Source organism: Vicugna pacos, chromosome 24, assembly GCF_048564905.1.
Source record: "Vicugna pacos chromosome 24, VicPac4, whole genome shotgun sequence".
NCBI lineage: Eukaryota > Metazoa > Chordata > Mammalia > Artiodactyla > Camelidae > Vicugna > Vicugna pacos.
The window spans coordinates 19,455,031-19,480,381 of record NC_133010.1 but is presented as its reverse complement, the minus strand read 5'-3'; the positions used below and the strand labels follow the sequence as shown (position 1 = coordinate 19,480,381).

The following is a 25,351-nucleotide window of genomic DNA, read 5'->3' as shown; positions in this document are numbered from 1 at the left end:
TCTCACTGTGTCCTCACATGGCAGAAAGAGCAAGAGAGCTCTCTGGGGTCATTTTATAAGGGCACTAATCCCATCATTGGGACTTTTCCATCACCTTTCAAAGGCCCCACCTCCAAATACCCTCACATTGTGGATTAGATTTCAACAAATTCATTTTGCAGGGACACAAACATTCAGTCTGTGGCACCTCTACAAATAACCACCACCATATATTGAGTGTCTGTGAGCCAGGCACTGTAATGCACACATTAAAGGAGGTATTCAAGAAAGTAAAGCGAGTCACTTAAAGGAACAACACAAAAAATTGGCATCAGGAGCTATTATCAGTCATGGTCCAGACACACTCAAACATTAAACCGGGTAATTGAGAAGAGTTTATTAAAGGGGCTATTTGAAAAGTGTGGGCATATTTGAGAGAAACTAATAAGGGATAAGGTAGTAGCCTGTGAGGCTAGCAACAGCAGGAGCCCCATGGGAGGAGAGTTCACTATGACCTGCAAAGAGCAACAGTGTACAGAAGGCCTCCTGACAGGAGCTATAGTGTCCATTAGAGGAGCACAGCCAGCTGAGCTGGTAGTGACTTCACAGGAAGGGAGCCAGGAAGTTAAGTGCCCAGGCTCTACCCTCCTCCCCTCCCCACTCAGTGCTCAGCATGGACCAAACTCAACCAGAGGCCACAAGATAAGGTAGCTTAATACGTAGTCCAGTGGTTCTCAAACCTTAGCATGCATCAGAATCATCAGGAGAACTGGCCTGTTAAAAATCAGTTCTGGGTTTGCTGGGCCCACCCCAGAGTTTCTGATTCAGTAGGGCTGGGTGAGGGCTGAAAATATGCATTTCTAGTAAGCCCCCAGGTAATGCTGATGCTGCTGGTCCTCAGGCCACACTCAGAAAACCACTGATTTCATCCAAACAGGTCAACCTCTTTGGGCAGAAAGCAGGGTAGAGAAGGGTGCAGAGTGCGATTAGAAGACATCCAGTACAGGAAAAATGGAAGTTGGTTGGAAGACCACAGGCTTGTTTACCATCGAGAAAACAGCTGTCTGTGATGGTAGTTTTTTTGTTTTGTTTTTGTTTTTTCTCCATGAATGCTAAAAGATTTATTTTGTTGCCTTGGTGCAAGCAAAAAGAAGCTTTAAGTATTTTCAACACATCTCCCAAATAGCCCCTTTAAAGCTCCCAAACTTCAGACAATATCTAGTGTAGACTGCCTCTCACCAATCATAACTGGTGCCTGCAAGAAGGGTGTTGATAGGCAGAGCAGTAAAGAGCCTTGATTTTTTCCCCTTATACCAGTGTTCAAGAGCCTAGGGTGCTCTCTTGAAAGGAAAATCTAGAAAAGAGACAGCTTCAATGCTAAATCTATGACAGATGCTTACGAATTTCCTGATTATAAGAAAAAATTATTAGGTTTTTGGTGAGTGGGATAATCAATCAAGACTTGTAGTAATGAAATATAAGGCTGAAGCGGATAGTTATATATCAGTTATTTTGCAGAGTTTGCTGTTACTGGTCTCTACGGTGTTTTCATTAAAGACCAACAATGAGAATATGCTAAAGACTTTGGACTACTTCCTAGCAAAGCAGGAACAGAATGTAAAACTAAAAAGTAAAAATTTTTTTATTATATTATGTAAACAAAGTAGAACACTTCAGAGTAATGAATGACCTACTTGGGAAAACTTGTAGACAAGGGTTCAATCTGTGTTTGACAGTGGAAAGCTAGTACCAATTTCCAACAGAGGTCTTGGGAAACCTAATTTACATGAAAAATGAAAAGCTCTCAAGAAACATGACAAGCCATAATTGCTGTATTTATCTCCTCAGGTCCTTTAATATTAACTTTTAGTTGTTTACTCACTATACACAGCATTTTTTATTTTGTATGAGATTTTTGTTAATTTAAAATTTGGAAGATGTGCACAATGTTTTCTGTTTTACCTCGGGGAAAAGCTGATGAGATGTCAGAAATAGATTAGGTTTAGATCAATTATTTAAATCAAAATTCTAGTTGCTACAGTACTGGGAAGCAAGGAAGTGGTAATTGTTAACCTGCATATTCTCTATTTATTTACTTATTTATAGGCAAATTTCTAAGGCTATAATCACCTTAGCATTTTAATTCCAAATACCAGTTAAAGAATTAAACCAAAGAATTATTCCATCCAGAAAGTCACCAAGTTCTATGAGCTGTTTACTTAGCATTATATGGTCCATCTATGAAATTGGTCTTATCACTGTGTTCTTCAAAACTTGTATTATGATCAAAATGATGCTGTATAAAATGGGGAAAGAATGGATGCACTAATATCCTCTAAATACACTAAGTTGGATTTTTTGGCCAAAGAACAGAAATTAAGTCAGTCCAAAGATGAACACTTGAAAGCCATTTTGCCTACAATGTTATTTGCCTCTTCCTCTGAAAACAGCTTCTTTGCTCTAATTGCAAAGAAGCAGCACAACCCTAGCCACTGTTTTGGCCACATGAATCCTAGACATAATGCGACCTCCATAATGGGGTGAAATCTCAGAAAGAATTGAGGATAAATGGATCTATGTGAGTCTGGTCAACAGTTTAAATAACAGTTCCTGGGATCAGGGGGCTAACTCTGGGCTGGTTTGTTCATTTGTTTGTTTTCCTTTCCTAAGAGGGTTGAAGAATAGCAGAAAGGATTTTTCTCAACCAAAGTTATAAAGAAGCAATCACAACGACAAGGGTAGAGGAACCAGAGACTCAGTATACTCAGTATAGTCAGGATCCACAACTCTGGATCAGCAACCCACAAACAGGAGGAATATTACAACTGCAGAGATCCTCTTCAAGAAGTGAGGAGTCCACATGGACAGAGAATACAGACTTGTGGTTACCGGGGGGGGGGGGGGCGGGGTAGAGGGTGGGAAGGGATAGACTGGGATTTCAAAATTGTGGAACAGATAAACAAGATTACACTGTATAGCACAGGGAAATATACACAAAATGTTATGATAAATCACAGAGAAAAAAATGTGACAATGAGTGTGTATATGTCCATGTATGACTGAAAAATTGTACTGAACACTGGAATTTGGCACAACACTGTAAAATGATTATGAATCAATAAAAATGTAAAAAAAAAAAAAAAAAAAAAAGAAGTGAGGAGTCCAAGTCCCACATCAGGCTCCCCAGTCCAAGGTCTTGCTCTAGGAAGCCAAGCCCCCTGAAGGTTTGGCTTTGAAAACAAGCAAGGCTTATATTCAGGGGATCAAAAGGGCTATACAAAACAGAGACTCCACTCTTAAAGGGTGCACACAAAATCTCACGCTCTCCAAGTCCCAGTGCAGAGGAGGTAATCTGAAAGGAGCCCAGGTCAGACCCACTTGCTGATCTTAGAGAACCTCCAAGAGAGGTAGGAGGCAACTGGGACTCCTCATGGGGATGGAGACACTGAGAGCAGCCATTTGGGGAAGCTCATTCTGCCTGAATAACAAGTACCATTTTGGAATTCTCCCTTTAGCCTATTAGCACTAGAGGCCCTGTCCCCAAACCCATCAGCAGGCTGACACTAGCTCCAAGATTTCTTGCCAGGTAAATAGCCATGTGGGGACCCAGCCCTGCCCTCTAGCAGACTAGCAGCAGCCCTGCACCATACCCCAGGCCCACAGCCACCACACAAGGCATGGTCTCACAGTCAACCAGGTCAGGGGCCAGCCCTGTCTACAGCATACCCACAGTCATCAGCCCCCACTGCAACAGAAGGGCACATGCAACTCACATGGTGGGGGGGGTACTCCTAGAGCATATAGCTCTAGTGACAGAGAGTAGCATGCTCCTGGGCCCCATAAGACATCTTCTAAATAAGGTCACTTCTCCAAGATTGGGAAGTATAACCAACCTACCTAATACACAGAAATGAACACAGAGAATTGGGCAAAATAAGGAGATAAGGAAATATGTTCCAAACTAGGGAATAAAATATAACCCCTGGAAAAGAACTAAACACAGTGAAGATACCCAATAAAGGGTTCAAGGTAATGATCATAAAGATGCTCACCAAACTTAGGAGAAGAATGGATAAACACTGAAATAAAAAATATACTAGAAGGAATCAGCAGTAGATTTGGTGATACAGAGGAATGGGTCACCAATCTGAAAGAAAAAGTAGTGGAAATCATCTAAGCTGAAAAGAAAAAAGAATTTTTAAAAAATGAAGATAGTTTACGAGACCTCTGGGACAACATCAAGAATACTAACATTCATATTTTAGGGATCCCAGAGAAGAAAGAGAGGAAAGTGCAGAGAGCTTATTTGAAGAGATAACACCTGAAAACTTTTCTAACCTGAGAAAGGAGACAGACATCCAGATCCAGGAAACACAAAAAGTCCCAAACAGGGGACCCAAAGAGGTCCACAACAAGACACATTATAGTTAAAATGGCAAAAAATTAAAGATAAAGAGGGAATCTTAAAAGCAGCAAGATAAAAGCAACTAGTTACTAGTTACAAGGGAATTCCCTGTAAGAATATAAGCTGACTTTTCAGCAAAAACTTTGCATGCAAGAGGGAGTGACAAAATATATTCAAAGTGATGAAATAACAAAACAACCAAGAATACTCTACCTGGCAAGGCTGTCATTCAGATTTGAAAGAGAGATAAAGAGTTTTACAAACAAGCAAAAGCTAAAGGAGTTCAGCTTTGTTAAGAAATATTAAAGGGACTTCTCTAAGCATAAAAGAAAAGGCCACAGCTAGAAATACGAAAATTACGAAAAGAAAAATCTCACTGGTAAAGGCAAACATACAGTAGAGGTAGCAGATTAGCCACTCATAAAGCTAGTAGGAAGGTTAAAAGACGAAAGTAGTAAAATCGTCTCTATCCACAACAGTTGATTTATGTCAGACGGCTGGCATTGAGGACCACATCACTACTGTTAGGCGAAGTACTGATAGTGCCTGGCATACTGTAGCAGTGCAGTTGTTAAAATTTTTACATGTACTGAACTGGGATGGGATACAGTGGAAGAAAATGTTCTAACAGTTATAATACCTCAGGCTTTTATGGCAGTACTAATTATAAGAACAATGGACTCAAATCCCTGTTGTTGAGTGCTATCGATAAACTGGAAAAGGACAACCAAAGGTTAAGGATAGTCATTACTTTAAAGGAAAATGCAAAACTTGAAACTCAGAGGTCCTCCTTGGTAGCAGAAGAAGAGACTGATCCCTTGTAGCCAGAGGACAGAAAAATCTAAGGATTTAATTCTGTGTAGCAGGGTCCCGGAGAAAGGTGAGTTCTTGTTCTGCAAAGTCTGGTATGTCAAAGTCCGGGCCCTGGTGGAGAAGGATGTCATAGTCAGAGCCAAATGGGGTCGAGGATATCTGAGTTGATTCATATTAAAAAGCTTGAAACCTCTGCTCATTCCCCTAAAGCCTCTGGGCTTACATAAATGGTCTGGTCCTCTCAGTTAGAAGCTAGCCTTCCACCCCACCACCCTTGCTTGGAGATAAGGAATGTTCTCCAAACCCCTTCCCCCAAGATCAAGCTCCTCTTCCCATGACCATCACTATAACTAGGGTCAAGCCTCAATATAACCAAGAAGAGGAAGTTACAGGCCTGCAAGGGAGGAAAGGGACTGTATGCTGAAGGAATGAGAGCATCTAGCCAGTATATACCGGCAAGGGCTTGGAAATTATGCATAGGATAAGATTCTGAGGGTAATGGATCAATGGAAATGGACCGTCCTTTGTCCGTTTGCCCCAGAAGCACTCTCCCAGGATACAGGATTTAGCAGCTTGGCCACAACCCAGGAGACAATGCTACCAAGCTGACAGGATAACTCCCGGAAGCAGAAAAATATTCAATGGCCTATATTAAGAAAAGTGGAAATGCCAGCATTGCCTTGGAAAATGTTGTGGGAAGTGACCAAAAGAATCAAAGAGATAGTTAGTCCAGAATGGATATACTGTATAAAACCAGAAACTCAGAGCTAAATATGTTCCATGTGAGAGCCTAGAGGGGAGCTTATTTTCCAAAATTGATGGGGGAAAGCACCAGAATCACTGACAAGTTCAGTGCTGACTATCCTCTATAAGCCAAAGCTGACAGTAGGAGAGAGAGTGTTAAAGAACTAGTCTTACTGATGGTAATACAGATGACAGGGCCTCAGATTACAGAGCCCAGTGATGAAGCTAAGCCAGCAGAAGCAAAGTGGGCATAGTTATCACAAAGAACAGCAAGTTCATTGTGGAAGTTGGCAGGTGGGGGAGGCCTGAACCACGGAAAGATACAGAGACTTTTTAACAGGGCATAGTACCCTTGGGGCTAGATAAATGAGAAGCCAGGAAAAGTATTGCTCAATCTCAATGATGAAAAGAAATCAAAGATGGATGAAACAAGAGGCTGAAGGTAACTGCACAAATAAAAAGGTGCAATCCCTTACTTGGTTCCAAGATAGTGCTCAGAACCAGAACTCGTTGACTAAAGGAGAAGCCAGGGTCCCACGGATCCTAAAACACCACGGCAAGTATACACAGGAATGATTCTCTTGTTCTTTCCCAAAGACTAGAAGTTATATTTCAGAGTAACCAAATAATTGATGAGGGAAAATATTTCTTTATAGAATTCCAGCTAGTACATCACCGTTTTGGGACTCCTAGTGAAACAATGGATGTAAGTGACGATCATCAATGGATGCTTAAACCCTACGTAAAAAGTTGATGGAAGCTTTCCAGTGGGTAAGTCAGGCTAGCAGCACTAACAAGAGGACAACTGTTAGTTATCTTCTGATGTACTGTAATAGGAACTACAAGACACCATCTAATATCCTGCCCCCCTCCAAAAAAATCAAACCCAATGATAAACAAGCCTTTATAAGTTAATTCCAGTTTTTAGGAAATACAAGATACAGAAGAACAAGTTAAACGACACCATGAGGTAAAAATGAGCCAAATCCAGAATGCAGAAGATTCTACAGATGAATGAACCAGCTCCTCCAACAAATCAGAAGAGAAAAAGGAGGACCGTTACAGATTAAAAGAAACTTGGGAAAATAACAATCCCACACAACATAGACTTTGCAGCCTGTATTTTCCTATTGCTGCTATAACAAATCACCACAAATTGAGTGGTTTTAAAACAACACAAACTTATTATTTTATAAATTTATTACCTTCTGAAGGTCAGAGGCCCAAAAATGGGCCTCACAGGGCTAAAACCAGAGTTGAGACAGCATTCCTTCTGGAGACTGTAGAGGAGAATCAGCTCCTGGCCTTTTCCAGCTTCTGGAGGCTGTCCACATTCCCTGGCCAATGGCTTCCTTCCAGCAATGGCATCACTCCAGCATCTGCTTCTGCCATTATTTCCTTCTCTGACTCTGACCTCCTACCTCCCTCAGTAAGATCCCTTGTGTTTACACTGAGCACACCCAGATAATCCAGGATAATGTTCTCATCTCAAGATCCTTACGTTCATCATAACTGCAAAGCCCCTGTTGCCATGTAATTTATTCATAGGTTCCAGGGATTAAGATATGGACATTTGATGTGTGCTGGGGAGGGGCATTATTCTGTCTACCACAGATTCTGATTCAAACAAAGCAATTGTAAAAAAAAAAGACACTTGTCAGAGAATTGGGAAAATATGACCATAGGTTGGGTATTATATGTAAGAACTGTTAACTTTTAAAGGAATGATCATGGCATTTTGGTCCTGTTTTTAGTGTACGCCATCTGTCGGAGATGCTAACTGAATTATTTACAAATGAGATAATATAATATCTAGTATTTGCAATGAAATGCATTTTAAAAGAATAAGAGAAATAAATGAAACAAGATAGGCAAAATGCTAAAAAAATTGTTAGAGTTGGCCTATGGTAACACAGGGTTCAGAATTCTTTTTTTTCTACCATTGTGTATATTTGAAATTTTAAATTTTTTTTTAAATCAAGGATAATTTGGTTTAAGAGAAAAGAAATGGAAAGGAAAGGGGAGAATCCAATGCTTCAATGAACAGTTCTTATCTATGTATCTTTGCATACCAGTGTGAATGGATGGTAGGATAAATCCTTAGACACAGAATTGCATTTAAGATGTTGATAGTTACTTCTTTACATGTATACTAATGTTGAACAGTTAAGGAACAGAATGTGGATGAGTCAAGCTTCTCACTCTCAGGGATGAAAGATGCAGATAAACAAGAAGGGAAGGACAGAATGAACCCTGTAGTGCTGGATCAGAGTCAGAGGCATCAGTATGAACTCATGTTTAGATTAATTTATATACAGATAGATACAGGCTAATTATAAGTATATGTGCATACATGGGTTAGTATATATACATATGTTACCTAGCTCTGCCTGCTGGGAGGAACGAGAAGCAATCACATCCCACCAGCAAAGAGCAAATCCAGCAACCATACCTTGGTTTCTAAATGCCATTTCCCAATAAAAGGAACTAGAGATCCTTAGAGAAATGGCTAATTCTAGGGTTGGGGCAGAGAAAGAAAATAAAAGATAAGCCTTGAGTTTCTTGCAGTACCAGAAAATAAGGAAGCTCACACACAAAAAAAAAGGATGGGGCATGTCAAAGTGACAGAGGAGCCAGCCTGAAAGAGGTCCCAATGGCCAAAGCTGGGACAATTTGGGCACCAACAAAAATAACACAGTATTGGATAATAATCCCAAATTATAAAATAAATATACATGAGTCAATACTGAACATATATAAATGGTCAAATAAATAAAGTAAATGGGGAGAAGAGACATATTGTACTCATTGTGCATAAATTAGTCCTCAATAAAGTTGTAAAGGAAAAATGATTGCTGAGTCAATTTACCAGTAGTGTTCACAGCTTAAGTAAAACTCCTTAGACATTTTGTATAAATTATATTTGCAAAACTCAACTCCAGGATGCTGGAAAAACAGAGTTTTCCCTTTTTCCAACTCAAGGAGTTCAGGGTGCTATTTCCCATGTATCTAGTGAGTAGACCTTTCCTTTGTCCCAAGGGGACATTAAATAGAGTTTCGGAATCAGCTGGTTCAAGTAGAAATTAGGAATCTCGTTTCAAGCACAACTTTAAGAGGAGAAATTGTACCTGACTGTAGGTTCCATATTATGATTATATTTTGCAAATTCACTTTAGCCATCTTTATCAAAATCTAAAAACACTAAATGTCTTGATTAATACTTTCCTTAAGACCAGAGGCATAGCACTTCCTTCTAAGTAAAATCTTAATATCTTCAAGTAATGCTTTCTATAGTACACATGAACTGTAGCCACAGTGCTACAGAGAATTGCCAGTAGGTATTTTGAACATCAAACTTGGTCTAAAATCTATAGAAATATCAATCCTAAAATATAAAGTAAAACTGATTTTGAAATTGTTAATTCCTGCAAAAATAGCTTTTAAACAACTGAAGAAATGTGCATTTGTTCTTAAAATGAAGTTACAACATTGTACAGGAACTCTACAGACAGTCACAGCAGAATAACGTATTTCACAATTCAGTTCAGATCAGTTACATTTGGTAAATTGGAAAAAGAAGCAATAATACACACCACCAGTGTGTTACATTGTTCTTGTTAAACAACAAAGCATTGAGCACTTTGTATTAAGCAAAACACTGGATTTAGAAAAAGTAAAGAAGCTAGGTTCTTTACTGATTACTCACTATTTTTAATATACAATTTCTAACATTTACAAAGGAAGATGAAATTTTTAAAACTCTTAGACATGAAAGCAATAGGAATAATTAAATCCTAAAATACACACTATACTTTACTGATGTACACCTCATTAACAGCATATGACAGGAAAAAGGGGTTATGCAAAAAATCTAGAGATATGAATGACGATAATAAATTGCTTGAAACTTTATATTACCCTGCTAGAAAATGGAAACTCTGGTAAGTAATATCAATTACTATCTTTTGCATTGAAGAGATGAAGTCTTTATGTAATTCTGCCCTCCTTTTTCCCCTGTCAGCTATAGCTTGCCCAGTGATCTGAGATTCATACCATCCTCATTCTCTAAGGAATAACATGAAAGTGATTGCTTGAAAATAAAACGAGGGACTGAAGCCCTATACTTCAGAAGACAGAATCAGTTACCTGACATTCAATACCAACCCTCACCATGTTAAGAATGTCAGTGTTTCACATGCCCCACTCAGGAGAAGAGCTGTTTCAATACACGATCCTGTGGCTTTATTCAGTTTGGTTACACTTCAGGGGGTTTAACTTTATGCAAAGCTTTCAGATAGTGCTCTTGGGATAGGAGCAAACACATACCATAAGGCAGCAGTTGGAAGTTCAGAAAAATAAAAGCAACCTGGACTGCTAATGCTTGATGAGAAGTTTGGCCTTGCCCTGGAATTAGCCTTCAAGAACTGAGAAAGAAGTAGAGTGTTGGCAACTCCCAAGATAAAACAAAATGTAAACATAATGGAATGAAAGATGATCTGGTTGTATCTGGGGCTTATATTATGGCCATAAAGGGAAATGGCAATGAGAAGTGGATGTCAGAGATTTAACTAAACTGAACTGATTTCATGAAAGGCTTAAGAATCAGCCTGACTGGGGAAAGAGAAGTGAAACACCTGCACTACTAGTCTACACATGAACAATGCATTTATTTTCAAACAAAGAGCAGATAATGCTCTAGCTTTGGAGGGGGAGATCTATTTTTCAGAGAAAGTATGGACAGCTGAAAGAAACACAAGGAGCATTGTGTTTAGGAATGAAACATGTGATCTAGGGAAATGCCAGTTTATCCAAGCTTTGGCTGGGTTACTGCTTTGTTAAGAGAAGGGACATATTTTTGAAACAACTGTGATTAACTGAGGTTTAATGTGCCATCTTGTAATTACCTATAATTTTAAAAGATTACATTGTAGCTTGTAAGTCTGGTTAAAGAACAAATCAGGTGATGTTTTTTAAAAAATACAACATCACATGTGTTTTATTGTTTAGAATTTACCCACCAATACAGAAGAACTCTATGCTTTTCTACTTACTATGAGTAGTTTTGTTGATTCAATTTGGCTTCTCTGCTTTCAGTTTCTTAACATGGTTATATCACCATCAGTTATTTAATATTTCTCCAAGTTTACTAATTACGCTGAGTAAAAAATTCACTCTGTACAACTGTGATTTCAAATAAGATATACTTTCATAATTTATCTTTAGTTGATCTTCTTGCTCCACGTTCTCTTTAATTCAGACAATAATACTTGAGTGAATTCTTCTTATACATTTTAGAACTAATAGACACAAGAACTCTTTGAGTCACAAGTTAGCACAAAAAATGAACACAGGCTGCTGGCATTGCTTTTCTGAGTCTCATGCTATTTCTGAACAAGAGGGCTTTCTCCTAGCTCTACTCTTCAGCTGTGTGAGTTCATGCAAGTTTGATGCTTAGCCTCTCCACCATTCTTTTCCCCAAATATAAAAAGGGGGAGCTATCTCACAGGAGTATTCTTAGTATTAGATTTTATAGTTAGTGCTGATAAAAATTTACCAATACATTCACCAGTCTCTTTGATCAACATTGTTTCTTACACCCCACTCCTTTTTTCTGCATTTAGCTTTCCTCTGACTGAAGTACATCACTTAGTGTTCTTCTGTCACCCATACATATTCCAGGGAGGTGAAAGATCCCTGCTTTAACCTATTTCTATTCTTGTTCTAAAAGACCTGATGCTTGTCAAAAATGTTTTTCAGTTACACCTCAAAGGAAACACAGTCTACTGCCCTGAACAGTTCCACCCTAACTGCAAGAGTAGCGCCTGTGCAGGGCAAATCTAGAAGTGTCTGAAAGTTGCCTTTGCTTCATTACCATGCTAAGATCTCTGCCCAAAAGGGGCCTTGTACCTTGCTAGGCACAGTTAGCACTATGTGCAAGGGAGCCTGAGGGACTGCACATGCCCTGGCTATTCCTGAAAATCTCCACCCTTTCCCCTAGTTTCTGATGATGCATCTGCCTCTTACTCCTTAAAAGTCCCCTACTTTCCTCCCTGCAGAAGAAGGTGTCTTTAGAGCTAAGACATAAGTGTATAGTGTTGTATGCACTCTTTCATTAAGAAATTTTAAAGAATGCAGCATTCTTATTTAGTCAAAAATATACAACCAGAATAAAAGATATGGATATATGGAGGACAGGCCACACCAATTTCACATAGTAAACCCTCCTGAAAAGATCCTTTATTAACCTATTTCTCCCAGACTCACTCCCTCTGGTACTTGCCACATCTTTTTAACCTCCACTCCTTCTCCTCTTCTTTGCAGCCTGACACATCAATCTGTGTCTCTTCTCCTTTTTTATAATAAGAAGTATTATGTTACTTCCTCATATTCTCCCATCAGTTCATAAAAAAAGAAATAGACTATATCATCACCATTCATCTTTAGAGTGTTAGGGGGAGATATATAAGTTCCATATGATATGCAAGGTAACCTAAGGGAGGAGCAAGAGTTTATAAATAGAAAGAGATAATACCCCAGTTTTTCATTGGATTTCAGTATATAGCAATATATTTCTGTCTATATATGCCTAATTAAGTGCATTTATGAATTACTAAAACTAATCCTCAAATGATGGCTTTAAAAGGCAAAGAAAAGGCAAAATGAAGATAACACTAACAAAGCAAACACAACACCAAACAACAAAAAAGTAAGTTAATCTCTTCATCAGCCTACCTTCATTTAAAAACAGTAACACTATAATCAAATCTGGCAAGAAACCAGCCAAAATAACTTAAAATTACTCCTCAAACTATTTAAATAATTGCAATTATCACTAACAATGAATTTTATCATGCACGGAGATGTTACTGGTAACGGAGGTACGTGTATATAATTTATAAATAACTTAAGGTCAGTAGTCAAAAAGGCTTGGAGACCACTGGGCTAAAGCGCTGGCAGCACCATTCGCACCACCTCTCTTACCCGACCCTACTCCTAGGCTGGGCTGCTTTTGTGAAGGTCAGGCTGCTGCTTTGAGCTCCTGCGCAGATCCCTTGAGGGCCTAAGTTTCTCTGTTCCCGCTTCCCTCAAGGTACCTGGAGGAAGTCTGGCCTTGGGCACCAAATGAATGACGTGCACCTGTTTTCCTTTGCCTCGATTCTGGATAGATTACCTGAGTTTCCATCTCACTTTCTAGTTCCTCCCGTCAACTTACAAAGCTGGGACCAGAGCCAATCTTCTAGTTTGAATGCGGTTCATCATTTTGATCCTGATAACCCCCTGGCTGTCTTCTCCCTGCTACCCAAGAAAGAGCCTGGCAGCCTGTGTGGCTGGGACAGAACTAAGACCAGGGCAGAGAATGCCAACGCCTACAGTTCTAATGAGCCATTCACAATAACTTGCTCTGAGGATAAAGTTCCTAAAATCTAAAGTTAAGAACAAATTTTATTTATAGGTGTTTTTAAAAATAATAAGGTAAAAAAAATAATGTAAACAATGGAAAAATTAAGAACCAACTATCAAGTTCCAAGTGCTTTCCTAGTATAAAGATACATTTACACTGATACTTCTTTGAATCCCATACTTTGTTAGTCTGTCAGTTCCTTCAAGACAAGGACCATGCCTCACGCATCTTTGTTTCCGTAGGCTTAGCACTGAAAATAATAATTAGTATCATTTTTAGCTATTGCTACTACTTTTTAAATATTGACTATGTGCCAGGCTCTTGCTAAACACATTGCAAATATCCCATTTAATTCTTTTAATAATCTTATTATCCCTCTTCATAGATGAAGAAACTAATCTCAGAAGCCCAGTAACTTACCTTAGAACTTTCAACTAGTACATGGTTGATCAAGCATTTGAACACAGTTCTTTCTCATTTTGAAACCCAAACTCCTAACAACTATACCATAATGCCAAGAAGGAAAGAACTGGAGGAGTAGGAAGGGAGAAGCTTGCCACTGCCTTCTAAGTCAGAAGAAAAGGCATGTTGCTACTTAGAAAATGTGACCTCCAGCCATGTTTCCAGCTAATTACAAGTTCTCTGGCATTAAAGACACTGGTCATTACACTTTCAGACATAGGAAGTCTCTTTCTAATGTGTCACAGCAAAAAACAAGTCATAGTGACACAAGTACAAAGTTAAGGAAAAAATATGATACATAAACTTTTATAAAGGTGACTGAGGTTATCTTTCGTTAGTGAGTCTAGTTATTATTGCTGTCATATAAAGTGAAGTTATTTGCAAATTCGTATCTCTTAATTTGGCACAAGGTATCAATTTAAAGGAAAAAACTATGGGTGGAAAAAAAAATCACTGCTTACAGCAGCACTTCGAACCAGAGTGATGCAATTTTCATTACATGTCTCCTCAAGTTGGAGAATTCATTAGCACCTAGGTAGTACTTAGGTAATTTCAAACAAAGCAAGTTGCAATATTTAACCATAAGTTCATCTTGCTTTGTACTTCTGTGACTTCATATTAGAAGTTTAAGTACACCAATTACTTCAACATTAAATACAGATATAAAATACCCATTTCAAGTTCTTTCTCTTTTAAGTCTTGATGAATCATAAAATCTTCTCAGTAATAAATTCTCAAGGGTTTATTCTATTATTGAAGTTAGTTTTAGTAATAAAAATTGGAAAATATACAATATTACTCTGTCCAATTCTAAATAAATTTTAATTTACACTATTTACACTGGTTTTTTAATGGTAGATAAAGCCTAAGGTGACTGACTAGTTCCTAACTGTTTTCATGTCACTGGAAACTATCTCTGATAGACAACAAGGATGGACACTGTCAGCCTGATAGGTTCTAAGTAACCTCACACTGGCCAATGCTGAGTGAGCAGGGGTTGATACGTAACCTAAACTTCATCAGTCTGATTCTCTATCCTGGGGATTTGGAATTGGAACCCAATTCTGATCAGATAAAGCTGCTTACTTAAACTGACTTGCTGTAGGGAGGGCTTCTCCCCACCCACCCCCCCCCCCCCCGACCCTTATAAACGCAGAGAAGCAAAAGTAACAAAGGTAAAAGGGACCACTGGTCTCTACACTATTTTAGCAACAAATACCAGTGCTAGGGGCTGAATTATGTCCCCCCCACCCCTACCCCCGGCAAATTCATATGTTGAAATCATAACTCCCAGTATCTTAGAATGTAATTGTATTTGGAATCAGGTTTTCAAATGAGCAATTAAATTAAAATGAAGTAGTTAGGGTGGGCCCTAATCCAATATGACTAGTGTTCCTATAAAACCAGGAAATCTGGACACAGCTACATACAGAAGGAAGACACAGGGAGAAGATATCCATCTACAAGGTAAGGAGAGAGGCCTGAAACAGATGCTTCCCTCATGGCCCTCAGAAGAAACCAACCCTGCCAACCTTGATTTCAGACTTCTAGCCTACAGACTGTGAGAGTACACATTTCTGTTTTTTAAGCCACCCAGTCTGTGGTATGTATGCGGCAGTCCTAGGAAACCAGTACAACCATAAAGGGATATGTCTTTGTTTGAGCTGCTTAGGATAGAGTATAAAGCCCTGAGGGCAAAAGTATCAGAAGAGACAGAAACAATAGAGACAGTAAAGCTACTCTGCATGACATCAGAAAAAAACTGTTTACCTCCTGAAGAAAGAAGGAGAGAGAATTCAGCAGGAAAGTCTGAAGTGGAAGGATTTTTGTGGATGAAGGTACAAAGGGAATTTCTCAGGAGTGGTTGAAGCTATCCTATCCCCCAGCAATCAGTGCTGATTATATTGCTGTGATATAAATCCCCAAATCTTCAACAAAGTCTACTAGATATGGAAACAGAGACCCAGAGCCAGAGGTGACCAGGAGAGCATCAGCCTGGCATTCCCCCAGCCCCTTATTTCACTGCCCCTCACTCAGAAATCTATAGAATTCCATAGAAGCCTCCAGAGTCTCGATGAGTGTGGAATACAGTTCATGCCAACATTATCTAAATCTCAAGTCCTGGGATATTTTAGCTGACATTTAGACCTGCAAAGAAAGGAAAATAAAGTAGATTTGCAGATAAATGCAGAAACGAAAGCCCATGTGCCCCAGAGAGGGAGCAATGAGTGTAATGAGGCTATTTCCTGGTTCAAATTCCCCATTTAGCCAGACTGACTCCCTGCTTTTGAAATACCTATATTCCTATATGCTTCCTAGGATACCTTTATAGCCTCATAAATCTCTGCTTTTTTTGGCTTAAAGTAGCTCAAGTTAGTTTCATTTGTGACAAAAGATTTTAACTAAGATTTATAAAATACACGTAAAGGGGGCATGAAAAATAAACAGCAAAACCAGGTAGATAATTATGGGAGGTTTTAATCACACCTGCTGCTATTCCAGGGAGAGTATTCGATATTACAACACACAGTGAGTAATAGTGCTGTCTCGTTTTTCCAAACTAGTGTCCTGCAGAATACTTCACACAGTAGTAGGTAGGAGGCTAACAAGTATGCTGGGATGCTATAAAAAAAGAGTGTTCTGAAGTCAAATATGTTTGGGAAATACTAACACAGAATAAACAGCTGGTGAGCAGTGGAGAAGACTGTTTTCTGGAAGAGGGTGAATATAAAACCCCTCCTTCTCAATCGCTGAAGTGGCAGAAAAAAGAAGGTATGTTACTGAAAGGAATTTTAAAGGTAATTATCTCCTTAACAATAACAAATATAAATAAAAGTAACTAAAGAATAAAATAAACATCAGTTAGAGGATCAAAATCTAGTTCATCTCTAAGCCAGTATAATGTAACGAGTAAACACATGAGAGCCAGACATAAGCTGCCAAAATCACTCTATTTCCTCATTTCTAAATAATATTTACTTTATAATGTTTTATAAGAATTAAAAGAGTTACTATATAAAAAGTGCTTAGAAGTGGCAAGCACCCCAAAATATTAGTTATTTTTATGAAAAAGCTATAGTCCCAACACAATATTGAGGGAGAACAAAGTTGGAGGACTGACTATTGGACCTTAAGACTTACTATATAAAGCTACAGTAATCAGGACAGTGTGGTATTGGCAAAAGAATAAAAATAGATTAATATAATAGAATAGAGCCAAGAGATAGATCCACATAAATACAGTCAATTGATATTTGACAAAGGAGCAAAGGCAATACAATGGAGCAAAGAAGAGTCTTTTCAACAAATTGTGCTGGAACAACTGAGCATGCAAAAATATGAATCTAGACACAGATATTATACCTTTCACAAAAATTAACACAAAATGAACCACAGACTTAATGCAAAGTGCAAAGCTATAAAATTCTTAGACGATAACATAAGGATAACCTAGAGGACCTTGGATATGTCGATGACCTTTTTTTTCAGCCATATTGAGGTATAATAGACAAAACTGTAACATATTTGAAGTGTACAACATGATGATATACATTGTGAAAGGATCCCATCATTAAGTTAATTAACACATCCATCACCCTATATATTTACCCTTTTATTTATTTTTAAATTTTTTTGGTGACATTTACATTCTCAGCAAATTTCAGTTATATAATACAGTATTACCAACTAGAGTCACCACATCTTCAGACTTTATTCAGCCTACAACTGAAAGTTTGTACCCTCTTACCAGCCTCTCCTATTTCCCCGACCCCCAAGTTCCTGCCTGGCAACCACCATTCTACCCTCTCTTTCTATGTGTTCAACTTTTTTTTAAGTGATATTATGTAGCATTTGTCTTTGGCTTATTTCACTTAGCATACTGCCCTCCAGGTTCACCCGCACTGTCACAAATGGCAGAATTTCCTTCCTTCTCATGGCTGAATAATATTTCATTTGTATATATACATACATACATGAACACAATGAAATATATATATCACATTTTCTTTACCCATTTGCCCATTGATGGACATTAGTTTGTTTCCACACCTTGGCTATTGTGAATGTGCCACAATGAACATGGGAGTATAGCTATCTCTTTGAGGTATGATTTCTCTTCCTTTGACTATATTCCCAGAAGTGGGATTATAGTAGTTTTAACTCTAATTTCTTGAGAAACCTCTATACTGTTTTCCATAGTGGTGTACCAGTTTTCATTCCCACCAACAGTGTACAAGTATTTCCTTTTCTCCACATTCTCACCAGCTTTTGTTATCTCTTGTCTTTTTGATAACAGACATCCTAGCAGCTGTGAAGTGATACCTCATTGTGGTTTTGATATGCATTTACCTGATGATTAGTGATGTTAAGGACCTTTTCATATACTATTGGTCATTTATTTGTATGTCTTCTTTAGGAAAAATATCTGTTCAGGTCCTTTGTCCTTTTTTTATTTTGGTAATTTGCTTTTTTTGTTATTGAATTGTATGATTTCCTTGTATATTTTGGATATTAACCCCTTATAAGATATGTGCTTTGCAAATATTTTCTCCCATTCTATAAGTAGATCGTTTCCTTTGCTGTGTACAGGCTTTTTAGTCTGATGTAGTCCTATTTATTTTTGCTTTTGTTGCCTTTGCATTTGGTGTCAAACCCAAAAAATCATGGCCAAGACCAATGTCAAGGAGTTTACCCCTCCATTTTTCCTTCTAGAAGTTCTACTGTTTCAGGCCTTACATTTAAGTCTATAATATATTTTGAGTTTATTTTTGTATATGGTGTAAGATAGTGATCCAGTTTCATTCTTTTGCATGTGGCTGTCCAGTTTTACCAACACCATTCATTGAAGAGATTATCTTTTCCCTGTTGTATATTCTTAGCTTCTACGTCAAAATTAATTGACCATATACGTGTGGGTTTATTTCTGGGCTCTCTACTCTGTCCCATTGATCTATGTGTCTGTTTTATGCCAATTTCATACTATTTTGATTACTATAACGTTGTAATATAGTTTGAAATCAGGGAACATGATGCCTCCACCTTTGTTCTTCTTAAGACTGCTTTAGCTATTTGGGGTCTTTTGTGATTCCACACAAATTTTAGGGTTATTCCATTTCCATGAAAAATGCTATTGGAATTTTGATAGAGATTGCATTGATTACTTTGTAGATTACTTTGGGTAGTATGGAGATGTTAACAATTTTAATTCTTCTGATCCATGACCACAGAATATCTTTACATTTATTTGTGTCTTCTTCAATTTCTTTCATCACTGTTTTATAGTTTTCAGTGTACAGATTTGGCCTCCTTGGTTAAATTTATTCCTAAGTATTTTATTCTTTTTAAAGCAATTGTAAATGGGATCATTTCCTTCATTCTCTTTCTGATGGTTTGTTGTTAGTGTACAGAAACTCAACTGATTTTTGTATCCTGAAACTTTAAGAAATCCATTTATTAATTCTAACAGTTTTTTTGATGGCGTCTTTAGGGTTTTCTATATAATATCATGTCATCTGCATATAAAGACAATTTTACTTTTTCCTTTCTGACTTTGATGCCTTTTCTTTCTTTTTCTTGCCTTATTGCTCTGGCTAGGAATTCCAGTACTATGTTGAATAGAAGTGTCAAGAGTGGGCATCCTTGTCTTGTTCTTGATCTTAGAAGACAATCTTTTAGACTTTCACTGTAGAGCATGTGTATTCTGCTGCTGGATGGAATATTCTATGGCTGTTAGGTCCATCTGGTCTAATGTGGATGGAATGTTCTATACATTCTGTTAGGTTCATTTGATCAAATGTGTAGTTTAAGTCTAATATTTCTTTCTTGATTTTCTGTCTAGATGATCCATCCACTGTTGAAAGTGGGGCATTGAAGTCCCCTACTGTTTTTTTTCATTAGTGAGGATGTTACTGGGAGTGGGATTAAGGTTCAAGGAAAGTAAACCATAAATTGCCAGAACTGAAAAGGAGTTTGAAGAGTATCTAGCCCACAGTGCTTATTTTACAGATATGGAACCTAATGCTTAGAGAAAAGAATACATTTGCTCAGGTCACCAAGTCAAATAGAGTTTGGTTCAATTCATGTAATATATATTTATTGAATGCTTCTTTAGATCTAAAAGTATGGGGTCTTTTTTTTTTTTTAAGTTTCACGGTTTTATTAACAACACAAATACAATGTGCACACGAGCTGTCGATTCATTTTCTTCACTGTGCAGCTTGGCATTGGTTTACTGGGGAGAGCACATAGTTGGGTTTTGCATTTTTATCCAATCTGACAATCTCCATGAAACCACTAAATTCTACCTGGGTAAAACCCCTCTCTTCTCCATGGCCTGGATACTCTCTCCAGGCAAGAAGCTGGAGTGATTGTAGGGCTCACCTTATTTGTTTACTCTCTTAGAGATTACTGTTCTTTGTTGACTGATGTACAGTGTCTTGAAAACCACTGTTTTACACATTTTGCCCTTGTTTGTTTTGTTTTGTTTTTCCTTTCAGGTGGTAGGGTAAATCTGATTCTTATAATTCCAACTTGTCTTGAGGCACAAGTCTTAACACTTCACTCTTTTAGTATTATAGACTCCTTCAAGGCTATAACCTACAACCTTCTTCAAACAAAAGTTCTTAGGTTACTAGAACCACTTCCCATGGAGAGCTGAAAGTGCCTGTAAGTTTACAAATCCCTGGAGCAGCCAGCAGCCAGTGACTGGTTCAGGAATATGAAAGCTTAGATCCTTTGAGATAAACTTTTTTGTAATTTATGCTCTAGAGCTCCCTGGGACCACGCTGATGCTGAAATCATACCTTTACTTTTCTTACTCTCCTTTCTAGTCCTGCCTTCCTGACTCCCTTACTAGTTTCATATTGAAGCATATTTCTAATAAATCATTTGTACCTCAACCCATATTTCAGTGTCGACTTTTGGAGAACACAACCTAAAATTAACCTGCATTTTAAAATTGCTCTTCTGTAAAATGTTTCCTTGATTGGTCTACCTTACTATCTTGCTTTTGCTCTCACATTTCTTAAACTGTTCACTTGCCTAAAAGAACTTTAGAATTGAAGTGTGGAGGTGAATAGATATTTACAATATATCCAATCAAACTCCATCATTTAATAATGAAGCAATTGAGGCTCAGGATGTTAGATAAATAACTAACCCATGTTTCCATACCCTAAGAACAACTGAGGCAAGTTCAAAATCAGGTTTTCTGATCCAGGTTTACCCAGGTAAATGTAATCTTGCTCCTAATTTCATTGTGATCAGGTTTTACAAGCTATTGGATAGTATGTTGCAACAGCAACATATGAATATTGGCAGATATGAATGTTTGTGCAAACTTTTTCTGCAGGTGCAAGTTTGTACTTGTACTAGTTTGACTGCCTTCCTCATTTTATGATCTTTGAACATTAACCCTTATAAAGGGTAAAGTAAGTAAACACGTGCATTTAAAAAAATCTTTTAAATTTAAATCTAAAACCAAAATTCACATCTTCTCTTTCTCTCCTCTTCTCTCTCTTCCTCTTCCTCTTCCCCACTTCCCATCTTCCCTTTTCCTCCCTCAGTCATAGGCAATGTGAATTTGAAGTAAAAATCACAGAGTCTTCAATACTGGTGGCCATGATGAACTTTAACAAAGAGAAGAAATGGAGCTACCTCTGGATTCCATATTTTCATCTTTTTCAGTTTATTCGTATTTTGTAACACATCCTTCAGTAGTTTTTTTAATTTTACTTTCTGGTAGATTTCCTTAAGTTTATCTTCCAACTTCTATTGACTTTATTTCTGTCATTATATTTTTACTTTCCAATATCTCTTTTTATTATCCAAAAGTTCTACTTTTAGATAGCCTTCTGTTCTTGTTTCATGTAATCACCATCTTCTCTTATTTCTTTGAAGAAATTAACATAATGGATTTTTTAAATTATTATTATTCTGTTCCCAGCATTGACTATTTTCTGTAAGTTCTTTTTATCTACTGGTTTCTTTTTGTCTCTTTGATGTTAGATATTCTATATCTTAGAATGAGACATAAAAATGTTTATTTGCAGCTCTAGGTGGAATTTATTTATTTATATTAAGATGATGTTTATTGGTAGGAGTAACATTAAAGAAGAGTTTTTCATTTTTGGTACTACTAACGTTTTAGATAGATAATTATTTTGGGAGGCAGTGAGGTGGGCCATGGAGGATGTGCTGTCCTGTGCATTGTAAGATATTTAGTAGCATTCCTGGCTCCTATCAACTAGATGCCAGTAGCACACCTCTCCCCTACTTCCCCCAGTTGTTTACAATCAAAAACTTCTCCAGACATTTCCAAATGGCCCCTGGAAGCAAAATCATCCCTAGTTAATTACCACTGAATTAGGGTGATGAAAGTTTTGAGAATTTCTTGGAGAAGTTCTCCAGTTTTGGGCTTTTAGAGTAAGGCATATGAACCTGGTTACCAGCATTCAGAAGCTAAGGAGAGGAATGGATCTGGGAATCTCACCAGTTAATATAGAGACTTTTGACCTAATCTCTGTGGTAGGCAGGATAATGGTTTCTCAGAGATGTCCACGTTCTAGTCCTGGGAACCTGTGAATATATTCTGTTACATGGCAGAGGAGAACTAAGGTTGTAGATAAAATTAAGGTTGAAAATCAGTTGAACTTAAAATGGGGAGATTACCATGGATTATACAGTTGAATTTAAATATAAAAGAAGGCAGCAGAACCAATGTTAGAATGATGCAATGTAAGAAAGACCTGATTGAGGGGATGGATACAGCTCAGCAGTAGAGTGCATGCTTAGCATACAGAAGGTCCTGGGTTCAATCTCCAGTACCTCCTCTACAAATGAATAAATAAACTGAATTACCTCCCTCTACCAAAAAAAAAAAAAAAAAAAAAAAAAAAAAAGAAGGAAGGAAAGAAAAGAAAAGAAATAATGGAAATAAACATTCATGTTCAATTACCTTGTTTAACTATTTTTATTTTTAGCTGACATTTTAGTGGACCCTAACTATGTAATAGATTTTTGGATAGATACTCACATGAATTATATTATTTGAATCTTAAAGTAACCTTAGGTTAGATACTAATTTCATTCATATTTTATAAATAAAACAGATGCCTGATTCTCATGAAAAAGCTAATAAGGAACAGAATTGGGATGGAACCCAATTTCTGACTTCCAAGCCTATTTTCCTAACTGATTATGTAATCTTGCTAATTTTCACAAGTTTCACTCTAGCACAGGGGTCAAATCCAGCCTGACACTTGCTTATAAAATTTTATTGGAACACAGCCACATCCATTCATTGACTATTGTTTATATCTGCTTTTGTGCTACAATGTTAGAGTTGAATAGCTAAAATAGTGAAAATCCGGCCCACAAATCCTAAAATATTTACTCTCTGATCCTTTATGGAAAGATCTGCTGACTCCTGCTCTAGAAAATAACCTTATTACTAAGTTTTGAGGTCATGGTGTCATCAGGTACCTAAAACTATCGGTCATGGTTAAAAAGGAAAGTCTCTAAACCAATCTCCTTTGTAAAGTCTTTCCCGTACTCAGTCATATTTGCTCCCTTTTCTGTGCTCCTACCTCAGTTACTCTAATTATAGTACTTAATGCAATTTGATTCATATGAGTTACTAGTTGTGATTCCCCTAGGATCTAGCAAATTCTGCCCCTGAGTAGATACTTACTTAAGGAGTATTTATTAAATACTTTCTAAGCGTCTGTGCTAGACAGTGGAGATACAAAGATGAATATGGCAACCCGTGATTAATGTATAGTCTATTTAATTAGGTACAAACAGAAAAGAAGCTGAGCATGGAGTCTGAGCCTATGTCCCTGTATCAAATGCAGCAAGATCACTGGAAGTACTTGGGTAACATCCCAGACCTACTGAATCAGAATCTCTGGAGGTGAGGTCTAGTAATCTGTTCTCTTTGTTATGTCTTTGAATTTTACTTAAGCAGGAAAGTTGGAGAATTACTCAATCAGTAGATAGGAAACACTGTCTCTAAATGTGTGTTATGAGTAAGAACAAATCTCATACGATCTCCCTTAATACAAACCAATTTCTGTCAAAATGTGATCATGTGTTGCTCACTTCTTGCATCCACAAGATTAGTAGACATGCTTAACTAAGAACTTAGACATTGTTCCCACCTCTTACTAAACTTCTTTTTTTCCACCACTGTAGCCCCGAACCTGACACAGTTCCTAGGACACAGCAGTTATCAAGAATTTGTGTTCAACTGTTGAATATCCAAAGTAAACTTCTCCAAATTGTACTAGTATACAGAAATAAGAGTTTTTCCCATTTTAGACTGGAATGGTATGAGGATCATTGAGTACAAGGAAGATAACACACCCAGGTAAATGTTTGGTCAACCCACATCTTGTTTTCCTCCTTCTAGAAATGCTCCCTTCAAATATTCTGGGCCACTGCCTTAGGGGAATATCAACCCCTCACCCCCAGGCTGAGCTAGACCAAGTGGACTAGGGGAAAAGGTCAGGCATTACGGATTCTTCTTCATTGCAGATAATCTCTTTCTGTAGACTTTAGTCTGCATTTTGAAAAGGATTACCTACCTTCGAGGATGATAGATACTCAAGTTATTTGCAATAAGAGGCTTATAACAATGGACTCTTGCCGTACCTGACATAGATCTACCCCTCCCACTAGAACTGTGAATTATTTTGCTGGAGGCTACAACATTCTGAGCAGTTTGCTGGGAGTTGACGGGAGGTGGGGATAACTCACCGGGTACAAGCTTAGCAGAGCTGAGCCGCTGCAGCTTGTTGGGCTAGCCTTTGATGCAGACTGGTTGGACGGGTTCTGGATCTACAGAAGAACCGGTCTGACTGGCCTGTTGTGCCAACATATTCTGGTTTGATTCCATGTTCCACAGACGGTAGAAACCTGCCCAGCCAGTTAAATGAAAGGCATATTAGGTTATCCATTGCACACCTTATATAGCTTAGATGCAGCAGAACTCTTCCACATAGCAGTAGTGTCTAGCAAACTCTAGTGTGGTCCAGAGAGGTGTCTCCCACTGATTTACTGTGTAAGTTTATAGCTTTAGGGAAAGTCAGCAGTGAAAAACACCTTCTGCTTTTGACCAAGAGCAGAAGTTTTCTAAATAAATTGAAGGGTAAGTTAATATATTTTTTATCTTTCTCAATTTTCTATGTACTTTTTGAAGGTTAAATTAAGAAATGATGTTTAAGAAGATATCTATTTTTAACATGGTAATACTTGCATTATATCCTTTATACAAAGCTGGTTAGATGTTGTTTTATAATACTTGCACATATGTTCACTGATTTGTTTAGGTAAAGGTTACTTGGTATATAATACACTTTTGCTATACTTTTTTGTAAGGTGGGCATGGCTATAGTCATTAAGAAAGCTGGGTTAAAGAATTTTGCTAAATTTATTTTACCTATTGATGTAATGATTCATCTCAAGCCATCTACACCTTTGATAATACTATTATGTTTTACAGGCTGTTGCTATATAGTAACATTTTATATCGCAAATCTAATTGT

At 37.6% G+C, this 25,351-nt stretch overlaps 1 protein-coding gene and 1 long non-coding RNA gene across 3 annotated transcripts in view; one reads left to right on the top strand and one right to left on the bottom strand.

The window, feature by feature from the left end:
* Positions 1-25,351, bottom strand: part of LOC140689012 (uncharacterized) — a 138,278-nt gene that overhangs the window by 98,676 nt on the left and 14,251 nt on the right. The window contains exon 2 of the long non-coding RNA XR_012063871.1: positions 24,564-24,722. This is a non-coding gene — a long non-coding RNA (uncharacterized lncRNA). The remainder of the gene's footprint in view (positions 1-24,563; positions 24,723-25,351) is intronic.
* Positions 24,802-25,351, top strand: part of RBBP8 (RB binding protein 8, endonuclease) — a 75,453-nt gene continuing 74,903 nt past the window's right edge. The window contains exon 1 of one of the 2 annotated variants that reach the window (XM_031690279.2): positions 24,802-24,954. The gene's annotated coding sequence lies outside the window, so the exon portion shown is untranslated. The remainder of the gene's footprint in view (positions 24,955-25,351) is intronic. The other variant, XM_072949110.1, reaches the window with a different exon arrangement.